At 45.3% G+C, this 7,418-nt stretch overlaps 1 long non-coding RNA gene across 1 annotated transcript; it reads left to right on the top strand.

The window, feature by feature from the left end:
- Positions 1-3,930: 3,930 nt before the first annotated feature.
- LOC130542463 (uncharacterized) lies at positions 3,931-6,331 on the top strand. Its single transcript, XR_008957035.1, has 2 exons — positions 3,931-4,747; positions 5,633-6,331. It is a non-coding gene; the product is annotated as an uncharacterized LOC130542463 (long non-coding RNA).
- Positions 6,332-7,418: the final 1,087 nt, after the last annotated feature.

Below are 7,418 nucleotides of genomic sequence, written 5' to 3' on the forward strand. Positions count from 1 at the left end.
TCTGCTATAAGCGTGCTTCTTCCTCTCCCACTCCCCCTGCTTGTGTTCCCTCTCTCGCTGGCTGTCTCTATCTCTGTCGAATAAATAAATAAAATCTTAAAAAAAAAAAAAAAGAGTCTGTCAGATCGGGGTGCCTGGGTGGCTCAGTCAGCTGGGTGTCTGCTTTGGCTCCAGTCATGATCTTGGGGTCCTGGGACCGAGCCTCTTGATGGGCTTCCTGCTCAGGGGGCAGTCTGCTTCTCTCTCTCCCTCTGCCCCTCCCCACCCCCGGCTCTCTCTCTCTCTCACTCTAATAAATAAAAAGAAAAAGAAAAAAGAGTCTGTCAGACCAGGGGAGCCTGGGTGGTACAGTCGGTTAAGCATCCGACTCTTGCTTTGCACTCAGGTCATGATCTCGGATGAGATCGAGCCCCACGTCGAGCCCTGCGTCAGGCTCAGCACCTGCTGAGAGTCTTCTCTCCCTCTGCCGCTCACCTCACTTGCACTCTCTCAAATAAATAATTAAAAAACAAAAAGTCCGTCAGACCAAGGTCCAAAATTCAGCTCCACCATGGACTCAGCCAAGTGAAATTAGTCAATGCAGTTAACCCATGTGCACCTCAGTGTTCATCTGTAAAATGCTGTCAGTGATGGCGGTGGGATGCTCTGAGCGCCAGCTGTGTTGGACCTTGTTTTAAGTACTTTACACCCATTACCGCACTGAGTCTTCACGACAGCCCCATGAAGTAGGTGCTATTATCATATCCCCATTTTACAGATGGGCAAGGTGTGGCACAGGGAAGTTAAGTCACTTACTAGTAAGTGGCCAAGACTGGTTTTAAACCCAGGTAATCGTGGTCCTTGGCCAGTGCTCTGAACTTTTTTAACTCTGCAGCTTTATATCCACATGATGTGGTTTGGGAGAGGATAAAATCAGATGACGTGCGTGTAAAGTGCTAAGCCCAGAGTCTACAATGTATATGTGGTGTACCCTGGAAAGGGAGCTCCTGGCGTTTTTGGCCATTTTTTGCAAGTCTGTCTTGTCCAAGGGAGGTGTTTTCTCATTCCTACATATTTTAGAAAGGTCATACATACCCCCTTCCCTTGGTGGCCATCGGATATGCAGAGCAGGACCCAGAGAGGATGGGTGAACATTTGAGGGCTCCCCCACCCAGTGAACTGTGGAGTTCTCAAAGAGCCCACATCCTCTAGCTTGTTCTGTGGGTCCCACCATGCACCAGGCTGGACGCATATCCACAGAGCTTCCGAGCAGTCGATAATATGTCCACCAACGTAATGAGGCCAAGGGCATGGCCACGGTCTCCAAGCAGGCCACTGAGCAAAGGCAGTGAATACAGCCCTCACATCATCAGCTGTCTTATTAATAATCGTCCCTGCTTTAGGGGCTAGGGATGGCAGAGGGGGCCTCATTGCATGGTGTAGGAGGAAGAGACTGAGCCCTGGCTTCATGGCCTTGGGCAAGCTTCTCCAAGCTTCCATTTCCTTGTCTGTAAAGTGGGAGGATAAGAGCTATGTATCAGTTAACTATTGCTGTGTAACAAACCACCCCAAAGTGTTAGTGGCTTAAAGCAACATATATTATTTAGCTTGGTTGTAGGTTTGCTCTTGCATCTGTGGTCAGCTGGAAGGTTGATCGTGGCTGGATGGTCCAGGGTGTCCTCACTCAAATATCTGATATTCGGTGGCGGCTGGCTGGGGGTGACAGGATGTGTCTGGGTCATAGGACTGTCATCATCCAGCAGGCTAGCTTCTTCTCCCTGGGCTTTTTCACATGGTGGCTGGGATCCAACTACAGCAAGAGAGGGTAAGCTCCACACGCAAACAGTTTGCAAGTCTTTGCATGTGTCACGTTTGCTCATATCCCATTGGCCAAAGCCAGTCCCATGGTCGAGGCCTGAGTCAGAGTGGAGAGCAACTGCACAGGGCGTGGCTAGATGGAAGAGAATAATTCGTAGCCATTTTTGCAATCTTTCCTCAGTGTCCCTGGCAGGGATATTGGGAAGGACAAATGAAAAAGGATACGGTTCTCAGCAGTAACTAAGTTAACAGAAATCACTTATGGGCATGTAGTAGGGGCTCAAAACATGTTGAATGAATAATCCTCACTTTCCAGGTGAGGGAACTGTTGTTCACAGAAGTTGATCATTTAACAACAAGGGTCACACAGCTAATCTTTGAAACAACTGGACTCAGACCCCAGGGCTGTCTGATTCCAAAGCTCACGGTCATAGCCATCCCTGCTGCTGTTTTCCCCAGCACATGTAATTCAGTTCAAACATTAATAGGAACTAAGAGGAGCCTCTGTCTGGGTTACAAACCCGGTTGCTCCTGTCCGACCATGAAGCTCTGGCCTCATTTGAAAGAAGCCAGCTGACTCCTGATTGCTGTCTGTAGTCCAAAACTAGAGTGCAGCTGAGCCTGGCACAAAGAAACCAGAGAACATTTGTTTGAATCAAAGATATTGCCTCCTCTTCCCATAAGAACTGGTGTATGCATGCAGACACAGAGTGAGAGCTGCTTTGGCTCCCACGGGGCAAATAATGCCTTCTTGCTACTGACGATTCTGGTGGCAGGAGTCTCTCTGTTTCAGAGGGCTCTTCCCTCTTTTCAGCTTTCCTTTGAGGAGAAACCATTTTCTCACCTCTCAGAAAAGGAGGTGGCACTTCCCTTGGGGAGAAAACGGATGATCTTCTACCTAGCTCTTCTGCTGGGAAAGGCAGCAGCCGACGGGGGCTATGATCAAAACCTGTAAAGGAAAAGGGCACGTGTTCCAAACCACCTGAGAGAGGAGCTCCTGTGCCCCCCGAGGGCTCCAGGCCTGGTGTGATGTACCCTGGTGTGTCCGGGGGATTCTCGACTCTGCAGGAGAGCATCCCGTGCTGGAGGTCCCAAGTGTAGCTCTGAGGCTGGAGAGTGGGAACACGTGGGCTTGCTCCACTGGTTTCTTTTTTTTTTTTTTTTTTTTTAAAGATTTTATTTATTTATTTGACAGAGATAGAGACACCCAGCGAGAGAGGGAACACAAGCAGGGGGAGTGGGAGAGGAAGAAGCAGGCTCATAGCGGAGGAGCCTGATGTGGGGCTCGATCCCATAACGCCGGGATCACGCCCTGAGCCAAAGGCAGACGCTTAACCGCTGTGCCACCCAGGCGCCCCGCTCCACTGGTTTCTTTGCTTTTGTTTCTATCTGAAAGTTTCCATGATTCAAAAAACAAAAACAAAAAACAGCAATAACTCAGCAATCTGGAAGCAGAGGCTGCGGAGGGGAGATGAAGGCAGGCCCTGAAGTCAGAAACACGCAAGATAGAGCTGTCTAATCGGAAGTTCCTTCCCCCTCCTAAAGCCTCAGTTTCCTCTTCTGTAAAACAGGCATGAGTATAGGCCCTATCTCCTAGCATTGCCATGAGGATCACATGAGATTTTTCCTGTAAAACCCCGAGCCCGGTAAGACTTAGTCAAGCTCCCCATGTCTGAGCCAGGGTTACTCAACCTCACTACTGTTGGCATCCGGGGCCTAATACTTCTCCATTGTGGGGTGGGATGGAGGCTGTCCTGTACATTGCATTATATTTAGTAGCATTTCTGGCCTCTACTCCCTAGATGCCAGGAGCACTCTCATAGTTGTGACATCCAAAAATGTCTCCAGACATTGTCTGATGTGCCCTGGGGGCAGAGGTGGGGAGTGTAAAGGCCCCTATTTGAGAATTTATCATTGTTGTTAATTAACAGTAATCCCCGGGGCCAAGTTAGACTTTGGAAGGTGTAGCTCTGCGGCTGTAGAGGACACAGGCATTGTAAGGTTTATTGCAACAACAGGATTTACTTGGCGGAGCGAGTGGTTTTTTTGTACCAAGATTCATATTTGAATTTTGAAAAATCTTCAAGGAGCTTGCAGGTCTTGGCAGAACACCTTGAATATACAGAATTTGTTCACCCTTTTCAAAAAGGTAACATTTTAAAATTTCAAACCATTGAATGCCCTTTGCAGAAACATGAGAAAATACAGAACAGGAAAGAGAAAAAGGAAACTCACTCATAACTTGAATCCTGTCACTCAGAGATAATTTCTATTACTGTGTGTGTGTGTGTGTGTGTGTGTGTGTGTGTGTGTATAGAGATGGGACATAACTGCTTTCTGACCTGCCTTTTTCACTTAACAGCACAGATGGGACAGCCTTACATATCACTAAGCGAACAATTGTCTTCCACGAATTTCTTTTCTATCTCCTACTTAACAACCTATGGATCTCAGTGGACTTAGGAATAGTCAGGCTTCACAAGGGGAAAAGGTTGAGGCCCTGTTCCATGGTTTGTGGCAGACCAGTCCTTCCACAGATGTTACCTGGGCATGTGGGGGCCAGGGACCACAGACCTCATGCAGGAGGAAGGCAGAGGTTGGATTCTGGGAAGTCACATTTGCCTCTAGGATGAGGTACAGACATTTTTGTCTGCTGTTCATTCTTCCCAGTGCCTGACCTCAGCCTGCCTTTCTGGTTATATCCCTCATTTACTGCGTTCCGTCCAATTACCGCACTGGAATGTATTTACCTATCTGCTCTTGTTTCCATCAAGGTTTGTTTCCAGAGCAAACAGCAATAAACGTCCTTACACTTATACAGTCAATCCTCGTTATCTGCGGACTCCATATTTGCAAATTCAACTATTAAAATGTATTTGCAACCCCAGAAGCCACACTTGTAGTGCTTTTTCGTCATTCGTGGCCCGCGCGTATGCAGAGTGGAGAAAAGGTTAGTCATCCGACACGCACAGTGCCGGCTGAGGTCGAACGAGGCAACGTTCTGCCTTCTTGTTTCGGCTCTCATAATGTAAACAAGCGTCCTTTCATGGTATACTTAGCATTTGTGTGCATTTAGGACATGAGCTGCTATTGAAAGGCCCCCAAGTGTAGAGCTCAAGTGCGGTCTGGGTTCCTAAGTGGCAAGGAGGCTGCGATGTGCCTTAGGGAGAAAATGCTTGTGTTAGACAAGCTTTGTTCAGACATGAGTTATAGGGCTATTGGCTGTGAGTTCAATGTTAATGAATCAACTATATAAATATACATTAATGAACCATGTATATATTAAATAAGGTGCCTTCAAACAGAAACACACATAAAACAAGGTTATGTATTGATTGGTTGAGGAAAATGCCGTGACCAGCAGCCTGCAGGAACCTAGCCCTAGTATTTCCCCTAGGTGCAAGGATTCAGTGTTCACTAATGAAGTGTTTGTGGTGACTTTATTATAGGGTATTACAACAGTAAATAATGAGCATTGACTGTATCTTTGCATGCAACCATGATTATGGCCTAAGGATAAATTTCTGAGAATGGAGTTACTGAGCCTAAGTAGGATAGCCCTACTGACGTCTTTTGAGTTTGTGTCAGCTCTTATTGTGCAACAAACCTCAGTTTCCCCTGTAAAATGGAGATTTAAAAAAACCATATTAGTGTTCATCAGCTTAGGATGAATATTCCTTGAGCTGGTGCCTGGCAAGTTGGTAATGCTGGGCCTGGTGAGCAGTAGTAAGTGTTTAATAAGTACCAGTTCCATTATAATATTTATTTGTATTAAGGATCTGTGGCAGGTGCTCTCACAAACATAATCTCAAATTAGCATCATTTTTTTTCCCAGTGACAAGATAAGGAAACTGAGGCCCCAAGAGGTGATGTGATTCACCCAAGATCACAAGGTGAGGAGGACTGGGAGCAGGGCCAGTCTTTACACCGGGGCTTCTACCATCAGCGCAATTCATCATGGCGTTCATGCACGGACTCAGCCCCTACCATGGGCTGGGCCCTGAGCCAACTGTGCTATACCCACATCATGAGGTGGTGTCAGAGGAGGCTGAGTAGGGAGTGGGGACATTCATCCCCACTGGGTGGTCATGAGGCTGTCACCCCGTTGGCATCAGTGGAGACCACAGGAGGAGTCTGGATTTCCACCCTACCTGTTGAAATGATGTGCTTGTCTCTCTCCTCTAGGGTGGCATCAGAAGAGGCTTAATAGAGAGGCAGGACTTTTGCCACCATCTGATATAGTCCCAAATGTATGTAGAGAAAATCTTTAAGACAATTATATTACAAACAAAGGGGACATAAAGGGAAATAAGTTTGCTATACTTTACTTGAATTGGTACAATGACACCAGTAGACTGTGACCATATCTATAGATATATAGATACGGATACATAGATACAGGCTTATCCTAGCTATCATGTAATACTTAGAGCAACGACTAAAAAAAGCTATACACAGAGATACACTAAAAAATACGAGGGATAAATCAAAATGGAATTCTAAAAAAAAAAATGTTCAGGTAACTCACAAGAAAGCAGGAAAAAGAGAATAAGAATAAGACAAACAAAAAGTACAACAGGCACAAAGCACAAAACAAAATGTCAGATTAAACTTCAATATATCAATGATTACCTTAAATGTAAATGGTCTAAATATACTAATTAAAAGACGGAGATTAGATTAAAAAACATGAACTAACATATGCAATCTATAAGAAACTCACTTCAAATATATCAGTGTAGGCAGGTTGAAAGTTAAAGGATAGAGAAAAGACACACTATGGAAACATTAATCAAAAGAATTCAGGAGTGGCCATGTTAATAGTAGATAAAGTATATTTCAGAGCAAAGAAAACTATCAGGCAGAGAGGAACACTCTAATGATAAAAGGGCAATCCACCAAGAAGACCTAACAGTCTTAAATGTGTATACACCAAACAACAGAACTGCCGAATATGTGAAGCAAAAACTGATAGAACTGAAAGGAGACATAGATAAATCCATCCTTATAGTTTAAGATTTCAACACTCCTTTCTTAACAATTGAAAGAACATGGGGCGCCTGGGTGGCACAGCGGTTAAGCGTCTGCCTTCGGCTCAGGGTGTGATCCCGGCGTTATGGGATCGAGCCCCACATCAGGCTCCTCCGCTATGAGCCTGCTTCTTCCTCTCCCACTCCCCCTGCTTGTGTTCCCTCTCTCGCTGGCTGCCTCTATCTCTGTCGAATAAATAAATAAAATCTTTAAAAAAAAAAAACAATTGAAAGAACAACTTAATAACAACAAAAAAAAAATCAGCAAGGACTCTGTCAACTGACAGGATCTGATTGGCATTTGTAGAACTCTGCTGAACCACAACAGAACACACTTTCTTTTCAAGTACCCACAGAACACATACCAACATAGAATATATCCTGGACCATAAAAAAGAAACTTCAGGAGATGGCAAGTGAAGTGTGTGCATTTTAAATAACTACGTACTTCTGGTGACTGTACAGTTTAAAATACTTTTTTTTATCAAGCTTTATAAAAATGCAAAACCAAAAACGAAACTTTGGGGCACTTGGCTGGCTCAGTTGGTAAAAGCATGCGACTCTTGATGTCAGGGTCATGAGTCAAGCCCC

Source organism: Ursus arctos, unplaced genomic scaffold (genome assembly GCF_023065955.2).
Source record: "Ursus arctos isolate Adak ecotype North America unplaced genomic scaffold, UrsArc2.0 scaffold_34, whole genome shotgun sequence".
Taxonomy (NCBI): domain Eukaryota; kingdom Metazoa; phylum Chordata; class Mammalia; order Carnivora; family Ursidae; genus Ursus; species Ursus arctos.